We start from the raw sequence: 19,391 nt of genomic DNA, 5'->3' as shown, positions 1-19,391 counted from the left end.
ACAACATTGAACAAATAAATACAACATAAGTGGATGGCTAACTTATTGAAGGGCAAGGGATAGCAATTCAGGAGTTTGAGACGACAATCGTAGGCCATACTCAGATTTGTCCCAAATTTTTGTAAACAGAGGTAAAGAATCATTAACCAGTGTAGTAAAATATTCCCTTCTGCATATCCCAGCCATGGCATATAATAATTGGGAATGAGTTGGGGGGATAGAGGATAACCAGCCTAAAGGTATAACTCTTTTGGCAGCCAGTAAAATAAACGCAACCAGTTTTTTAGCATGTTGGGGATAACCAGGACAGGAGCACCTAATACATAGTGAACATGGTCAAGAGGGAAAGCAGTCTCAAAGAGATTTTGAAGAAGGCACTGTACCGATGCCCAAAAGGGTTGGATAGGAGGACAGTCACAAAATATATGGTAATGAGTGCCCACAGCCTCATGGCATCACCAACACAGCTGTGAAATGGACAGGTTGCATCTATGGAGAATTTCCAGAGTTTTGTACAAAAAAATTAAGATCTTGTAATCTCTCTGTGCCACACATCTTGAGGCTTTAGAAATACATTTCTATATTATTTTCCATAGGGGAAGAGAGATAGAACGTTGTAGAATATGTGCCCAATTGCACATATAAGAATGACAGGACACCGTAAGCAATGCAGCAGCATGAAGAATTTTATAAATATATATATATATAGATGATATTTGAAATTTGCTCTGAATCTCCGCAAAAGAATACAGTTTGCGAGATACAGGATGTACTAGATGGTGAAGCTGAAAAATACCTATTTGTGACCAGGGGTACATTCAACTATAGGATAAACTGTCTGGAATATCCGGATTGAAGAGCACATTTAAAAGAGGAGGGCATGGGGAATAGAGAAACGTCTGAGAGCATTTTTCCAAACAGAAAGGGTGAACAACATTGGAGCTAGACATAAGCCTCTTAATAGGGCAATAGATGTACAGAGGTTTGACCAGAGCATGGAACAGGGATGTACAGGACATGTAATACTCATTTCAATTTCTGACCATCTATTGAAAGCATATCGAGCTGCCCATGAAGTGACTGACCTGAGGTGAGTGGTATAGTAATATTTAACAATGTCTGGAGCACCCAAGCCACAATGGTATCGAAGGGCAACTACCGCAGAGCTGGCGATGCGGTGTGACTTATTATGACTGGAGAGCATGGACATTTTCAGAACATTGATTCTCCTTAGAAGGGAAATAGGATAATTATCCCATTGTTTTAGAGTGCAGTTAATATCCTGAAACAAAGGGGGATAATTAGCTTGGTAGAGGGTCGAGTAAGAAAAGGTCAAATGTATACCTAAATATCTGAGGGAAGAAGTACACCAGTGGTAGGGAAAGTTCTGTTGTAACGTGGTGAGCAGGAAGGGGGGAATGTAAAGAGTAGAGATGAGCGAATTATTCAAAAATTCGATTCGGCTGATTCGCCGAATTTGCGGGCGAAATTCGATTCGATGCGAATTTATCGCCGCGAATTTAACTTATTAAAAGGGTTTCTAGGCTTCAGAGAGCCTTTATATTAGTGCAGAACACTGTACCTTTAATTTAAATGCCCTTGGAGTCTGCTGGGGAAGAGAAATAATACTGTCAGTCAGTATGACATGCAGATGAGTGCCGTCGATCTTAGAATCACCGCACACTTCACTCATTTGGGCAGTCACGGGGCACGACGAAGAAGAAGAAGAATGAAAAGAAGAATGAAAAGAAGAAGAAGAAGAATGAAAAGAAGAAGAATGAAAAGAAGAATAAAAAGAAGAAGAAGAAGAAGAATGAAAAGAAGAAGAAGAAGAATGAAAAGAAGAATGAGAAGAAGAATGAAAAGAAGAATGAAAAGAAGAATGAGAAGAATGAAAAGAAGAATGAAAAGAAGAAGAAGAAGAATGAAAAGAAGAATGAGAAGAAGAATGAAAAGAAGAATGAAAAAAAGAATGAGAAGAATGAAAAGAAGAATGAAAAGAAGAAGAAGAAGAATGAAAAGAAGAAGAAGAAGAAGAAGAAGAATGAAAAGAAGAATGAAAAGAAGAAGAATGAAAAGAAGAAGAATGAAAAGAAGAAGAAGAAGAATGAAAAGAAGAAGAATGAAAAGAAGAATGAAAAGAAGAAGAAGAAGAATGAAAAGAAGAAGAATGAAAAGAAGAATGAAAAGAAGAAGAAGAAGAATGAAAAGAAGAATGAAAAGAAGAAGAAGAATGAAAAGAAGAAGAAGAAGAAGAATGAAAAGAAGAATGAAAAGAAGAAGAAGAATGAAAAGAAGAATGAAAAGAAGAAGAAGAATGAAAAGAAAAAGAATGAAAAGAAGAATGAGAAGAAGAATGAAAAGAAGAATGAAAAAGAAGAATGAGAAGAATGAAAAGAAGAATGAAAAGAAGAAGAAGAAGAATGAAAAGAAGAATGAGAAGAAGAATGAAAAGAAGAATGAAAAGAAGAATGAAAAGAAGAAGAAGAAGAATGAAAAGAAGAAGAAAAGGAATGAAAAGAAGAAAAAGAAGAATGAAAAGAAGAAGAAGAAGAATGAAAAGAAGAAGAAGAAGAATGAAAAGAAGAATGAAAAGAAGGAGAAGAAGAATGAAAAGAAGAAGAAGAAGAATGAAAAGAAGAATGAAAAGAAGAAGAAGAAGAATGAAAAGAAGAAGAAGAAGAATGAAAAGAAGAATGAGAAGAAGAATGAAAAGAAGAATGAAAAGAAGAATGAGAAGAATGAAAAGAAGAAGAAGAAGAATGAAAAGAAGAAGAAGAATGAAAAGAAGAATGAAAAGAAGAAGAAGAAGAATGAAAAGAAGAAGAAGAATGAAAAGAAGAAGAACAAGAATGAAAAGAAGAATGAGAAGAAGAATGAAAAGAAGAATGAGAAGAATGAAAAAAAGAATGAAAAGAAGAAGAAGAAGAATGAAAAGAAGAAGAAGAAGAATGAAAAGAAGAATGAGAAGAAGAATGAAAAGAAGAATGAAAAGAAGAATGAAAAGAAGAATGAGAAGAATGAAAAGAAGAATGAAAAGAAGAAGAAGAAGAATGAAAAGAAGAATGAAAAGAAGAAGAAGAAGAATGAAAAGAAGAAGAAGAAGAATGAAAAGAAGAATGAAAAGAAGAAGAAGAAGAATGAAAAGAAGAAGAAGAATGAAAAGAAGAATGAAAAGAAGAAGAAGAAGAATGAAAAGAAGAAGAAGAAGAATGAAAAGAAGAAGAAGAAGAATGAAAAGAAGAATGAAAAGAAGAAGAAGAAGAATGAAAAGAAGAAGAAGAATGAAAAGAAGAAGAAGAATGAAAAGAAGAAGAAGAAGAATGAAAAGAAGAAGAAGAAGAAGAATGAAAAGAAGAATGAAAAGAAGAAGAAGAATGAAAAGAAGAAGAAGAAGAATGAAAAGAAGAATGAAAAGAAGAAGAAGAAGAAGAATGAAAAGAAGAAGAAGAATGAAAAGAAGAATGAAAAGAAGAAGAAGAAGAAGAATTAAAAGAAGAAGAAGAATGAAATGAAGAAGAATTAAAGTACAGCAAAAAGTGTATCTGCAGAGAGCTCCGCTATTTCTGACAGTTCTCTGACAGTTCCTTCACATTTACAGTTGAAACATTACGGTTGAAACATTGTATCTATTTATTTCCGAATAAAAACATCTGTATCCTAAATAGAAACAAATAGATACTATGTTTCAACCGCTGTAAATGAACTGTCAGAACTGTCAGAAATAGCGGAGCTCTCTGCAGTGACACTTTTGCCGGCTGATCCGGAAAAATTCGATTCGTGCACCCGAAGTTTGCTAAAATTCAGATTCGATGCGAATCGATTTTTTCCTGATATTCGAAACGAATTCCACTTCGCCAGGTTCGATTCGCTCATCTCTAGTAAAGAGCTAGAGCTTCTGTTTTGGTAGTATTAACCTTGTAGCCCAAGAGAGAGCTGAAAGATGAGAGTAGGGAATGGAGATTAGGAAGAGATACATGTGGATTGGTAGTCAATAGTATGTCGTCAGCAAAAAGAGATTTTGTATTATCTCTGTTGCAGGAGCACTCCCCGAATATCAGAGTGAGAGTGAATGGCTTCAGCAAGAGATTATAGGCATAAAATAAAAAGTAAAGGATATAAGGGGCAACCTTGCCTAGTACCGTTGCTCAAGGAGAATGACTGTGACAAAAAAGAAGACAACTGCATCTGGGAGAACAGTCAGGAATACAGAATAGAAAGTGCATCGATAAAGGGGCCAATAAATCCATAGCGGGAAACAGTGGCAAACGTAAATGGCCAGCTAAGTCAATCAAAGGCTTTCTGAGCATCTAGGCTCAGAATAACGGTTGGGAGTTTAGTCTTATTTACTAAGTCAATTAAGTCAATAGTATGCCTAGTATTATCATCAGCATGTCTAGTAGGGACAAATCTAACTTGGTCTTTATGTATAAGCTTAGGGAGTATTTTATAGAATCTGGTAGCTAAAATTTTAGTAAATATTTTATAGTCAGAAATCAAAGGAGCAATGGGTCTGTAGTTATCAGGAAGGGAGGAATTTTTTTCCTGGTTTTGGTATGACCATAATATAAGCATGTAAAAATTGAGGATGGGGATTGGTACCTTTCATCAGGGATGAAAAGAAGTTAAGTAAATGTTGGCTTAGAATTGGAAGAAAGGTCTTGTAATAGGAATATGGCAGTCCGTCTGGTCCTGGGGAATTATGGGATGGTAGGTTTTAAATTCAGCTAACTCTTTGGAAGTGATAGTGGCATTTAAGGAGGAGATATGAAATGAAGATAACTTAGGTAGGTGTAAAGAAGCAAAAAAGCTAGTGTCAAATTTATCTTGTGAGAAGAGGTATGGAGGCTCAGAATATAAACAATTGCATAACTTATGGTAGAAATCGCCAAATACCTTGGCTATAGCATTGAGGCAGTAAGTAGGGGTTTCATTAGGTTGCATAAGAAAATCCGGGATAGAGTGAAATGGGCAGGATTTAAGTTTATTTATCAGCTCTTGTGGGGTTTATTCGAATATTCATAACATTTTCATTTCACCCATAGAATGGATTTGGCAAATCTATTCATATCAAGGGTTTTAACACGGTCTCTTAGAGAAATGACAGTGAGTAAGCTAGCCATCGTAGGGGAAGATAGCAATACATTTTCTGCCTTTCACAACTGAGGGAGGAGAGCAGACTTTTGAAGGGCAGTCTCCTTCTTCAGGCAAGATCCAGCAGAAATACTTTGGCCCCTAAAAAAAGCTTTTGTGTGCTTCCCATAGGGTGGAGACTGCCAACACTGAACTCTCATTTATCTGAAAGAGCTCAGAAAGATCTTGTGCAAATTGATTCCTAATGACCGAATTATGCAAAACGGATTTGTTAGGAGAAGAGGCAAAAAAAAACAGATCTAATTGAACAAATGCATGTGCTGACTAGGTTATAAGGTAGATTTTGGAAGAAGACGCAACAGCCAGTAATGGGGACATTACAAAGAAATGGTCCAACCTAGAATATAGTTTGCGGGGAGCTGAGTAATATGTAAATTGTTTGTGAGTATGATGTTTAATCCTCCAGATATCGAAAAAGGATATGGGCTCTGATAAGTTTGCGAAATGAGGTTGACAATCGACTGGCCTTAGCTGAAGGAGTAGAGTGAAATAACAAATGTCTATCTTTCACAGGAGAAAAAGTCATGTTAAAATTGCCTCTTATAATCATAAAGGTAAAAGAGCGTGTGGTAATCACAGTCCAGGAAAATAAATATATCATGGGGGTCCAAGTGAGAGGATTTAACTCTCAAGTGGCAGGAATGTTTGATCAAGATCACTACACCTGCCTTCCCAGAGGGATTGGAGGCAATATAAGTCGTAGGAAAATGTCTAGCAGTGAACTTAAAGGATACCCCGTCACGGAAATGATTCTCTTGGACCATGATTACATCAGCTGCTGAAGATTTACACTCCTTCAAAGCTAGCCATTTCTTCTGAATGGAGTTTAAATCCTTTACGTTATATGTGAGAACACATAAAGCCATAATAAAGAGATAAATATAAATTGCAAATATCAGCAGAGTAATAAATGTAGAGGAGGATGCCCATGGTGTGTGGGAAGAAGAACAAACAAAATAATAGAACATAACAAACAATCACAAACATCTGAACAGTCCAAGCAGTAGGCTTGGGTCAGGTAAAAAAAAAAGACCTGGAAAAATGGAAAAAAACAAAAATAAAAAAAGAAGAAGAAAGAAGACTGGGAAGCCAAAGCAACGCAGTCCAGGCTCGGAACTGTGGACAAAAAAGAGGAGCATGGAGACCTCCATTATCTGGCAGGAGGGGTCCCCAATGTCTTTTGGTTAAAAAGAAAGACAAAGCATGTAATGATATACAGTAAACACAGAAATCAAAACCAAAATGTCATCCCAAGGGTGTGGAAAGATATCCCAAATTAAGGGATCACAGGTGAAAAAAGGTGCAACACAGCCAAAAATAGAAAAAAAAAACAGGTAGTTCAAAAATTGCAGTCATGTTTTATGTCTGGAGGAAGAGGGTCATTGAGACGTGGAAAAAGACTTTTTGCCATTTCTGCCCTACAGGGTTCCAGATATTGCTTGGAGAGAATGGTGGTCTTGGTGTTGAAGGTGTAGGCAGCAAATCTTCCTAGAAGTGAGAGGGGTGGAAGGCTCAGGTTGTACAGGAAGGCTTCACTTTTTTTGTGGAGATCACACACAGAATACTGTACACCATCTTGGGATGCCGATAAGCGAAAAGGGAAGCCCCACCGATAGGTAACCCGGGGATTCTGCAGATGAATAGTAATAGAGCGGAGACTTTGATGTTTAGCCAGAGTAATAGGTGACAAGGCACTAAAGATTTGTATCTTGTCACCATCCAGAATGGATTTGTTGCAGGTGGCCATGGTAAGAACTTCTTTGTTGTCGTAATAATGGAAGCATACAATAATGTCCCTAGGATTAGTTCCTGCAGGGGATTTAGGTGCCAGGGATCTGTGAGCTCTATCCATGTGCCAATCTATATCAGGGATATGAGGAGCCAGGGTAGTGAAAAAGCCCAAAAGATACATTTGGATTTCCTGGTCCCCCCCCCCAGATTTCGGAACTCCTAGAATCTGAAGATTTTGGCACCGTTTTCTGCCTTCCAAATCCTCCTGTTGCATCTGGAGCTGGGATACTGTGTGTTTCAGGACCACATTGTTCTCCTCTAGGACATGAACATATTGCACGAGATCATCAAATTTCATTTCAAGGGTGTCTGTGTGTTCTCCTAAATGAACTATCTCACCTCTCAATTCCTGGGCAATTTTCCCCATTTCTCAGGTGATAATATGTGTTACATTTTGGAGCAAAGCATGCAGCTTCATGTCCAGGACTTCCACAGTCAGTGGGATGGATAGCTCAGCCAATGGAGAAGGTGAGGCACAGTAGGAAGTCCCTGCACCCACCGCAAAAGGGTCCGCTCATCCTGTGCACTCAAGGCTGGAGATGCAGGCCTAGGCAGGAAGTGATCTAGGGTTGGAGGAGGCCGTGAGTCAATGGAGAGAGGAGAGGCCGGTTTATGGTGCCCAGTCTTACCCATGGTATGCCCAGGAGAAACAGGTGCAAGGCTGGGTGACTCCTGTGGTGATAGAAGCTGCTGGACAGGTGTCGGGAGTCCCGAAAGAGCGGCGGGGACTGGAGTCGGCGGGTTACACGTCCGCCATGATCAGAAGCTGTGCATGTGCCCACCTGATGTTTATTTATGTTGTTGACCTCACTGGGGAGGGCACAATAAAGTTATTGTCAGAATTAAGTGCTAACCCTTCTCCATTCTACTGACTCCATTATACTGGGCACACTAACAGGTTCACTTTACTTTTAGCCTATTTCAATAGGGTTGCTATTAATATCCCTACAATCCCCTGCTTCCCTGATGTTCCACCAGGCTGCCTGTAAATCGTGTTTATGTTTTTACTTGTGGGGACATCAAACAGCCCCTATATCACAGCACCTGGGATTGGCTGCTAAAGCACAATGAAATATGTAAGAAACGTGTGAGAGAAATGTGGGAATCATATGTTCCCCCATAGCCAGAGGTATAAGGTATTTTTAGGGCAGTTTGGAGGAAGATCTAGGTGGTCGGGAAACCCCAAATTTTTTAGAACGCCCTCTGTAAAGTTTGATCAGCAAAACAGAAGCTCTCTGTAAAACCCAATTTTTTACCCAGCATGTAGCTTCTTCTAATCAACTGATTTCATTAGAGCAAGGCTTTTTAAATTGTACATGCATGGTTGCGCTCATTTTACTCTGTTTGTTCAGGATAATGGCAACCTTTTACTCCTTCATTGCATAGGTATATTTAAAGTGACATTACACCTAATTTTTTTTCATGAACTTGTATATTTTTAATGTAATACCGTAGAAGAACAGCAGATATTTAGCAATATAGAAAATAAATAAATGCTTTATTTAATTCCCCATTTATTTTAATATAAGAACATTTCTAAGCCTAAAAAATGAATAATAAATAAAAAATGTTAAATAGTCAAAATTGATTATTGTAAACAATAAACATTTTTTGCCAACTTTCAAACAGATTAGGAAATTCAGATCAAAATAAATTACCTTCAAGTCTTTTCTGTGATTTAATGGCTATTTTGCTAACCTTTAATAAATGAAAGAAAAAACTGCGTACAATGGTTTAGTATTTCTTATATGTACCACAAATACATCAAAGGTTTACTCATTGAACATGTATTTTTTATCTGCTGTGCGATGCAATGAAATGTCAAATATAAAGAGTATTTGCTTGTCTTTTGTGCTGCATATCCACAGAAATCATAAAATAATCATTTTATTGCTCAGGCTCCTAAGTTCTATCACAGTCATAAAAGGAAATGGCAGTTCATAGAATTGATAAAATTCCTTTGAACATAGATTGTTATGGGGATAGGTATGCATCATTTTATGAAAACTGCAAAACAAGGAAAAAATGCCATGAGACAGCTTTATATTTCTACAACAACTATAAGGCGTTTAAAGTGAACATGTTCTTCATTTTGCACTGACGACTATTTCTTTTCTTAGCTAGAAAACCTTCTTCTACGTCCCTTTCAGATTTAATTTCACTTTGCTGCTGAGGTCTGACTTCTTGGCTAATCCCCGCCAACTACCATTACTTTGTTCAGTGAGTCAAAGAAAGTCAAGGCCTGGTAAAAGATGAAGGTGAATCTCAGAGAGGAAGGCCTTCCTGACTAACAAAGGTAATTTTGTGGTGCCTGATCTTAGCAGGATTTTTATTTTTAATGGTTCAGAAAGGAGCGCAGGTTCACATTAAAACCAAGTAAAGTGGGAAAAGGTTAGAACTTCTGTAAGTTTCTTTTAAGCTAAATGGCATTAAAGCAAGTAAATAAATTCCAAGTTCAGCAAAACAAGAGGTGTGCAAAATGTTCCAGCTCATTTTCTTTGGAAAGAAGCCACAGCTCGAGTATAAAAGGCTGTCCCCTGCCAGCAAGGAAAATAATTGTCAATATCGCATGATGGGTATCAAACTAAATTGATATAAAGCAGAGTGTGGTGCAAATTCTCAGCATAAATCCTGTGGCTTTAGGGACCACTGAAGAATCCAGCACACTTAGGGCATCACTACTGAGAAACTGAAGAGATCTCTCAGAGGCAAACAGACAAAAGAGCAAAGTGCGTAGACTAAGTGTAGTGGGTGTGTAAACGTTTAATAAAGGAAGACAATTAGCAACTGACATAAAGTAAGATGAATCATGCTTACCATGGTTCTCAAAGTAGACAACAATCCACATGTGCTGCTTCTTCTCCTGCCTGGTCACCCTGGCTACCACACTCTACCCCTTGCAGCAGTAGCTCCATCTTGGGTCCTGAATGCCTTCTCCTCCCAGCTGCAGATGCACTGGTGACTATAATGCATGAGATCATCCACACACTGTATGGTGCCAATTGTTGTGTGCCATGACATCCTCTCCACCTGCTGATTTACATCCTCTTGCTGTCTCTCCTAGCTATTGCAGGTGCCATCCAGACCATCTTCAGTGTATCCACTGTGACAATTTCCTTGCTGTCCTTCCCAGTTGGGAATTATTTTGAGAACCATGATAAGCATAATTCATCTTTCTTTTATTAAAGGAAGACAATTGTGCTAATTGTCTTCCTTTAATAAATGTTTACGCACCCACTACACTTAGTCTGTGCATTTTTCTCTTTTTGTTTGTGTGAGATGAGGAAACAGCTCTCATTGTTTGAACACTGTGCGCAGTAAATTATTGTGTGGAGTAAATTGATGTTTTGACTGACATTCTGCGGTTTAGCCACAAGATGTCACTGTTTTTCTAACACAGGCTCAGACTGCATAGATATTTGTATATTCATAAGAGGTGGAGTTTGTTCACACAGAGGGTTAAGGAAAACAGGAAGAGGAGACTGCAGCCATGTTTGTGGACAATGCTGAATGAGAGGGCCTTGTGAGCTGAGAATCCGATGACATCCCGGTGTGGGAGCTTCCCTCCGTGGCCAGAACTGAAGCTGGGTGAAGCTGATCGTGTCCAAGACCATGATCCTGTTCAGAGAAAGGAAGATTGCTGCCAGTAATGCTGATGCGAGCAGAGAAACAACGCAGCATACACTGCAAGATCGCAAGCTTGTTGGAGAGATGGTTGTTCTGTTCAGAGTCACCAGCGGATGCAAAGCAGACACGGGTCGGTAAGATCGTGCACGCACCTCATTTCAATGTTGGCGCCTTGAGACTGAGGCCAGTCCTATAGTTAGTTAGTTAGTTAGGGTCTCTGTTTGTGTCAGGCCACAAGTGTTGTTACTGATTATTGGAAGGACTCCACAACTTAAAGTGACATTTCACATTGGAGAGCTGATAAAATCCTACAAACTCAAGCCAGTCTGGCGTTTTGCTCAGAAGGAATACTCAGGCACGTGCTACAGGACCAGTTACTGTAGATTTGTGTAAGATTGTAAGCTGTTGTGCTGCACTGCAGGCTAGCCCGTACCATACACCCATACACCGATTCCTGCTATTTTAGGGTAATAACAGGTAAGGTGTGGCAGCTTATTTGTGCCCGCCAGTAGGTAAATTGCTGCACTTTCTGCCTTCATCCACCAGGGGGTGCTGTGCTGTGCAGCACAAGGGTCTCAGCCTTTGGGCTGGGTGTATGTAAGTTTATTGTATGTTTCCATCATTTGTGGTTTTGTTTATTTGCCACATCTAAGTAAAATTCTGTTGTGGCAAAAGCTGGTGTTTGGGTTGCTTTCCTCGTTCGTGACTTCACTGTATCCTGGGGAGCCCACCCCAGTACACGGCTTACATCTGTCTCCTGCCAGTATGCTGCAAAAAAGGAAGCAAAAAAGCAATCTGACATGCCTCTTACTCAGTTGGTCCTATAGTTCTGCAACCAGAAAAGCTCATGCTCCCTGCTGATATGAGAGCTCTAGCTCTGAATCAGCTTGCAGTGCTGTTGCACTTTGAATGGCAATTGTGCAGTCATTGTGCAACACTGTACTCATATGACATTTTTATCTTTTTTTTTTCTACAAAAATAGAGCTTTCTATTGGTGGTATTTAATCACCACTTTTTTTAATTTTTTGCTAAATAAACAAAAAAAGATAAAAAACTTTTTGCTATGTTTTTGTTATAACATTTTGCAAATAAGCAATCTTTCTTTATAAATGTAGACCAAAATGTAATCTGCTACATTTCTTTGGTGAAATTAACCCAAATAAATGTATATTATTTAGTCTACAAACTATGGTATATATATCTGACAGTCGATCAGTCGATCAGTTGTGATGTGCTGATGGCCTAGCTTATTTCTTGAAGCCTGAAAATGTCAGGATGGTACAAATATCCCCCAAATGACCCCAAAGTAGACAGTCCAATGTATTTAGTAAGAGGCATGGTGAGTTTTTTGAAATTGTCATTTTTTGTCTCAATTTTTTTGTAAATAGAAGAAATTTCTAAAAAAAATTGTTCGTTTCACATGTGATCAGGGATACTTATAAATGAATTTTACAATCCAGTAAAGAGACATTCCCATATATTCAGCAAAGAGATGATCCAATCCAGTAATGACACAGCCCCATATATTCAGTAAAAAGATGGTCCAATCCAGTAAAGAGACATCCCCATATGTACAGCAAAGAGACAGCCCCATATACTCAAGAAAGAGAAATCCCCATATATTCAGCAAAGAGATGGCCCAATCCAGCAAAGAAACATCACAAATCTTCAGTAAAGAGATTGCCCAATCCAGTAAAAAAAAATCCCCATATATTTAGCAAAGAGATGCCCCAATCCAGTAAAGATACATCCTTATATATTCAACAAAGAGACATCCCAATATGTTCAGCAAAGAGATAGCTCAATCCAGCAAAGAGACAGTCCAATCCAGCAAAGAGACAGCTCTATAAATTCAGCAAAGAGACATTCCCATATATTCAGCAAAGAGATATCCCCAAATATTTAGAAAAAAGATGGCCCAATCTAGCAAAGAGACATCCCCATATATTCAGCAAAGAGACAGCCCAAGCCAGCAAAGAGACATCCCCATATATGCAGCAAAGAGTTTGCCCAATCCAGCAAAGAGAAACCACCACATATTCAGCAGAGACATCCTCATATATTCAGCAAAGAGACAGCCCAATCCAGCATAGAGATGGTACAATTCAACAAAGAGATGGCCAAATCTAGCAAAGAAACATCCCCACATATTCAGAAAATAGACAGCTCAATCCAGCAAAGAGACAACCCAATCCTGCAAAGAGACATCCCCATATATTCAGTAATGAGACAGCTCAATCCAAAAAGAGAAATCACCATATATTCAGCAAAGAGACAGTCCAAACCAGCAAAGAGATGGCTAAATGCAATAAAGAGCCAGCCCCACATATTCAGCAAAGAGACAGCCGAATCCAGAAAACAGACATCCACGCATATTCAGCAGAGACATCCACACATATTCAGCAAAGAGACAGCCCAATCCAGCAAATAGATGGTCCAATCCAGCAAAGAGACATCCACATCTAGAAAATAGACATTCGCATATATTCACCAAAGATACATCTTAATCCAGCAAAGACACATCCCCATATATTCAGCAATGAGACAGCCCAATCCAATAAAGAAAAAGCACCATATATTCAGCAAAAAGACAGCCCAATACAGCAAAAAGACATCCCCATATTTTCAGTAAAGAGACAACCCAATCCAGCCAAAAGACATCCACATCCAGCTAACAGACATATCCATATATTCAGCAAAGAGACATCCCGATCCAGCAAACAGACATCCCCATATATTCAGCAAAGAGACAGCACCATATATTCAACAAAGAGTCATCCCCAAATATTTATCAAAGACACAGCCCCATATATTCAACAAAGAGTCATCCTAAAATATTTAGCAAAGAGATGGCCCAATCCAGCAAAGAGACATGCCCAAATATTCAGCAAAGAGACATCCCCATATGTTCAGCAAAGAGACAGTACCATATATTCAACAAAGAGTCATCCCCAAATATTTATCAAAGACACAGTCCCATATATTCAACAAAGAGTCATCCTAAAATATTTAGCAAAGAGATGGCCCAATCCAGCAAAGAGACATGCCCAAGTATTCAGCAAAGAGACATCCCCATATATTCAGCAAAGAGACATCCCAATCCAGCAAAGGGACATCCCCATATATTCAGAAAAGAGACATCCCAATCCAGCAAAGAGACATCCCTATATATTCAGCAAAGAGACAGCTCAATCAAGCAAATAGATGGCCCAATCCAGCAGAGACATCCCCATATATTAATCAAAGAAACATCCCCATATATTCAGCAAGGAGACATCCCCATTTATGCAGCAAAGAGACGGCCCAATCCAGCAAAGAGATGGCTTAATCCCACAGAGACATCCCCATGTATTCAGCAAAGAGAAAGCCCAATCCAGCAAAGACACATCCTCATATATTCAGCAAAGAGACAGCTCATCCCAGCAAAGAGACAGCCCAATGCAGCAAAGAGACATCCCCATATATTCAACACAGAGACAGCCCCAATATTCAATAAAGAGATGGCCAAATTTAGCAAAGAGACATCCCCAAATAGAAATGAGTAACAGTTGCAATACACAGAGACACATACAAGTGTCTATTCACAGCATGCATTTACACAGTGCAGATCTGTCAGCTCAGCAATAAGGTACCTGGCTCCTCCCAGCATGATGTTATGACGCATGACCCACCTACCTCACATGTATTGCCCCCTTTGGGCATTCTCAAATGCTTCTTTACAGCATGCTTGCAGGTGACAAGCTTTTAAGCTATTTCATGAAAAAGAAATTAGCACAATTTTAGTTTTGATGCGAGTGGAATACATTATATTTTTCTGATTTAAACCTAAATATAAATATAAAGTTCAGTTGGGACAAATTTTACCTTACATCCTTTAGTCTGACATCTGGACAGGAAGGCAAATATCCATGATGAGGAGATAAATGCATTTAAAACAGAGTTGTTAACCTTTCGATAGTGTTTTGGGTCTGTTTCCCTGCTGTGGAGTTTCACTCATACAGTACTTTGTTTACATTTTGAATAGTCTGGAAGTGATTAAAAATCTTCCTAGTGGGGAAAGAGACAAAAGGATAGGTGTGTGGAGCACTGGATCCCTTGGGAATGTTAAAGACACTAAAATGGTGTCTCATTTGGTGTAAAGGGTTTCTTTCGCAGAACAAGGACTGAAGTTCGACTCTTATCTCAGAAGGGTTAGAGGTGTATGAATGAATGTACCAAAATTGGTATGTTAGGTCCATAGATGTTCTTACCTCACTTCCTGCAATAAAAACTTGAGAGAGATTCTGTTAGAAATGCTGTATATATAGCCCTACAGAACAGACAGTGCACAGTCCACATGTGTTTATCTGCTGCTTCTTGCAAACAGGAAACAGGAACTTTTTTCAGAGAAAAGACACAGAGTATACAGCACCATAGATGCAGCTACAAACTTATAAAAATTGCCCTCTGCTGGTTGAAGAATATATCTCTACTGAATACTGATGTAGTTGTACAAAAATCCATGAACATTGTATTCCAACAGATTCTGACACTGTCCCAGAAACAAAAAATATTGTTTCAGAAGGAATTGGGTTTTAATGTATTTCTCTGTCCAAAACATTTTTCCATTCTATGGTTACAATGTAGAAGGAATAGAGCTTCTGTACAGTTTTTTTGCTGCCTTTTTTTTCGCTAGGGATATATTCCATTATAGCCAGTTTATCACTTGGACCCAATAGGAATTGAGTGTTAAACTTCTAGGAGGTGGGTCTCTCTTCTACTAGTGACTGTTGTTACCAGGACATGTGACTGGAAATCCAAAATTTACAGCTGTCACTGAAACACATATTAATCTATTCATAGAAAGATCATGTTTTACAAGTGCCCATATTTTGGCAAAAATCCTGTTCTGTCCTTAGAACAGTGATTTGAAGGGAAATATCACTAAAGGACAAAGCAAAACTAACAGAAAGTTCAAACATTCTTTATGTTATCCAATGTTATAGCCAAGGTTTTAGCTATAGATAAAATTTAAAGCAGAGCTAAAGATTTTTTCTTTTTCGATAGAGTAAGAAAGATTTATAACACCTGTCTTTTTTTTTTTTTTTTTTGCAATTTGCCTCCCATTGGAGAAATATCCTTTCACTTCCTGTCCTATTGCCAAAATAGGAAGTGAGAGAAAATCACTCCAAAGTGAGAGAACACCTGGGTATCACCAGGGTCACCAAAACTTGTGTACCCATTGCAAGATTTCCTGTTGTGGTGACAACTCAAAAATGTGGATTTTCTTTCAGTTTCACTCTACTCACACGATACTGTGAATGAGCTGCCAATGCACCACAACACGCAAACTAGACCTGAATATATTTTTTAACACAACAGGCATACCGTATTATGCACTTATGCTTGTTTGCTTATAATAATTATTAATTGAGGTGCAATTTGAAATGAATGGAACCACACAGAGTGGCATATGTAACTATGCATTGCATTAACGCATGGTAAAGCATACCAAATAATTGTGAATTACAGTAGTTTGTCAGAAAAACTGCCTTGTTTTCTAGTGTTGTGCATTATATAAAAATAAGTTATATTTACATTACATTATCTCCAAATTTGTAAATAATATCATTAGATGCCCTGTATTGACTAAATACATAGTAGGCAATGCCATCTGTATATATTTTTTTCTGGCCTTACTAGTGCTCACCATACAGTCTCTGTACAATCAATTTTATATTTACTGAAATTCTTTAATATGAGGACCTACCTACTCTATCTAAAAAATTTGTATTGAGTCAAACAGGCCCTTGCACTACATACTTGTTGGTAGAGCTAAAAGATATTGAACATTCAGATTTCAGTGGGTATAGTGAGCCTGTCTGGGTCCAATATACAATCTCAGAGTAAATAGCATTGCTATGCCATCATAACTATGTGATTTTGTTTTTCAGCAGTTAAGTGCAGTTAGAGTAATGAAAGATTATATATATTTAGTTTATAATGTTGATAATGACTGTACTTTACACTGTGTTCTTTGCTTGTCATACATAGTTACATAGTTAGTCTGGCTGAAAAAAAGACAAAAGTCCATCCAGTTCAACCAAAAAAAAAAAAGTTATAATCCTACACCCACAGTTGATCCAGAGGAAGGCAAAAAAACCAGCAAAGCATGATCCAATTTGCTCCTGCAGGGGCAAAAAGTCCTTCCTGATCCCCCGAGAGGCAATCGGATATTCCATGGATCAACTTTGCCTATAAATGTTAGTAACCAGTTATATTATGTGTATCCAAGAAAGAATCCAGGCCTTTTTTAAAACAATCCACTGAACGCGCTAGAACCAACTCTTGAGGGAGTCTATTCCACATTCTCACAGCTCTTACGGTGAAGAAACCTTTCCATATTTGGAGATTAACCACTTCAAGTCCAGACACTTTTACCCCCTTCCTGTCCAGGCCAATCTTCAGCTTTCAGGGCTATCACACTTTGAAATACAATTGCGCAGTCATGCAACAAAGTACCCATATGAGTTTTTTAGCATTTTTTTGAGAAAGATAAAACTCTATTTTGGTGGTATTTATTCACCACTGGGATTTTTATTTTTTTTTTGCTATATAAATGAAAAATTCCAAAAATTTAGAAAAAAAGTGTTTTTCTTATAAAATTTTGCAAATAAATAATCTTTCTTCATAAATATTGACCAACATTTATTCAGTTATCTTTTTAGTAAAAAAAATAACCCAAATTAGTTTATAACTAAAAATTGCAATTTTTCAAAAAAATGTTTTACATTTTTTTTGTTAATATTATTATTCATGGTTTTTTTTTTACATACTGTCACCCTAGAAGTACAATGTCACCATAGTGACACTGTACTACTTGTGGGGGGTTATGAATATTTTTTTTTTTTTTTTTTTTTTTTTACACTGATCGCTTTTACACCCATAAAGGCTGTAAAAGCAATAATTTCTCTTTCTCTCTGGCTGTATTCTTGCAGCCAGTGAGAAATACTGTGAGCTGTGATTGGTCACAGCTTGTCACATGGTATAAGGCTGTTGTGAATAGTCTTGTACCATTTGACCTCTGTGATCATTCACAGATTTCACACGTAGTAAGCAATGATGTCAGAAGTGACATCTTGCTTACTACTCTTCATGTGATCACTGATTGGCCAATCAGTGATCACATGATCGGGACCTTACACAGAGGTCCCATACAACGATCGGTGTTCCACTGTGTCTGGAGGACACAGCGGGCACCAGATCGCGGTGCTGCGTGCTCTCAGGGAGCGCACACAAGCAGGGGGCAGAGAGACTGTTTATAAACAGCCACCCGCCTCTGCACTGCTCCCGTCCGGCCGTTTATATACATGGGTCGGATGGGAAGTGGTTAAATTTCTTTTCCTCCAGACATAAAGAGTGCCCCCTTGTCCTCTGTGATGACCTCAGGGTGAATAGCTCTACACCAAGTTCACTATATGAACCACTGATGTATTTATACATGTTGATCATATCCCCCCTTAATCTCCTCTTCTCAAGAGAGAATAAATTCAGTTCCTCTAATCTTTCCTCATAGCTGATCTCCTCCATGCCTCTTATCAGTGTAGTTGCCCTTCTCTGTACTTTCTCAAGTTCCCCAATGTTCTTTTTGTGAATCGGTGCCCAAAATTGAACTGCATATTCCAGATGAGGTATTACTACTGATTTGTACAGGGGTAATATGATATCTCTCTCTCTGGAGTCTATACCGCTTTTAATACAAGAGAGGATTTTGCTCGCTTTAGAAACTGCAGCTTGGCATTGTATGCCATTATTAAGTCTGTGATCTACCAGAACTCCCAGATCCTTCTCCACCATTGATTCCCCCAGTTGTACTCCCCCTAGTATGTATGATGCATGCATATTCTTAACCCCCAAGTGCATAACCTGACATTACAAAGAGGAAAGTATACACTATTTTCAGTAGAAACATATTTTAAGTTATCATTGCAGTGTTTAACTTAAAGTAGTTATTTATATGATGTTCACATTTTGCAGGCTTGCACTTACATCTTTTCAATTCTACTAACTGTTCAGATAAGATTACAGCTACATGAAAGGTACATTGTTTTCAGTTAGTTGGCTGATTCATAAAATTAATTTGTAAGAAGCAACAGTGAAGCACACCCTTGGGCAATACAAAACAATAAGCAGAGGGGTGTTCAAGTCAAACCGGGACTTTTAATTTTACACGTATACAAAGGGATGCAGTAGCATAGCCGGAACTACATAGGGGCTTTTGGAACTGTAGCTCCCTACCTTAAGGCCCAGTCCAGTGATTCACTAATGCTGTCCAACACTGCCCAGGTACAGATGATTGATATGTAAATCACAAGCTGCATTGATATGTAAATCGTGGGGCAACAGGCAGTAGTGATATGTACATCATGGGGTGGCAGGTGGCATTGATATGTATATTTTTGATGGCAGGTGGCATTGATATAAAAATGGAAGGCAGCAGGTGGCATTGATATGTAAAATGATAGGGCAGCAAGCTGCACTGATATGTGAATCTTGGGTGGCATTAATAAATAAATTGTGAGCAGCATTGATATGTAAATTGAGGGCACATTCATAGGCATATCATACTCCCTTGAACCCCGGTCCACCATCACCTCTGCTGAATCATGTGGACATTGGGGATGTAAATACGCCCTGCATGCCATTGTCACTGAGCCTGCCATCAGTCTGTACTGCAAAGGTGAGAAGATGCATGGGGGTTCCAGAGAGGAGGTAACAGAGAAGGGATTACAGTCTGGAGTAAAAACATGAGCAAAGAAGAGGTGTGCAAGGGGGGCCG

The sequence above is a fragment of the Staurois parvus genome, unplaced genomic scaffold, assembly GCF_062004578.1.
Source record: "Staurois parvus isolate SC_StPar_1 unplaced genomic scaffold, SC_StPar_1.0 ptg000090l, whole genome shotgun sequence".
Classification (NCBI taxonomy): Eukaryota; Metazoa; Chordata; class Amphibia; order Anura; family Ranidae; genus Staurois; species Staurois parvus.
This window is presented reverse-complemented; position numbering follows the sequence as displayed.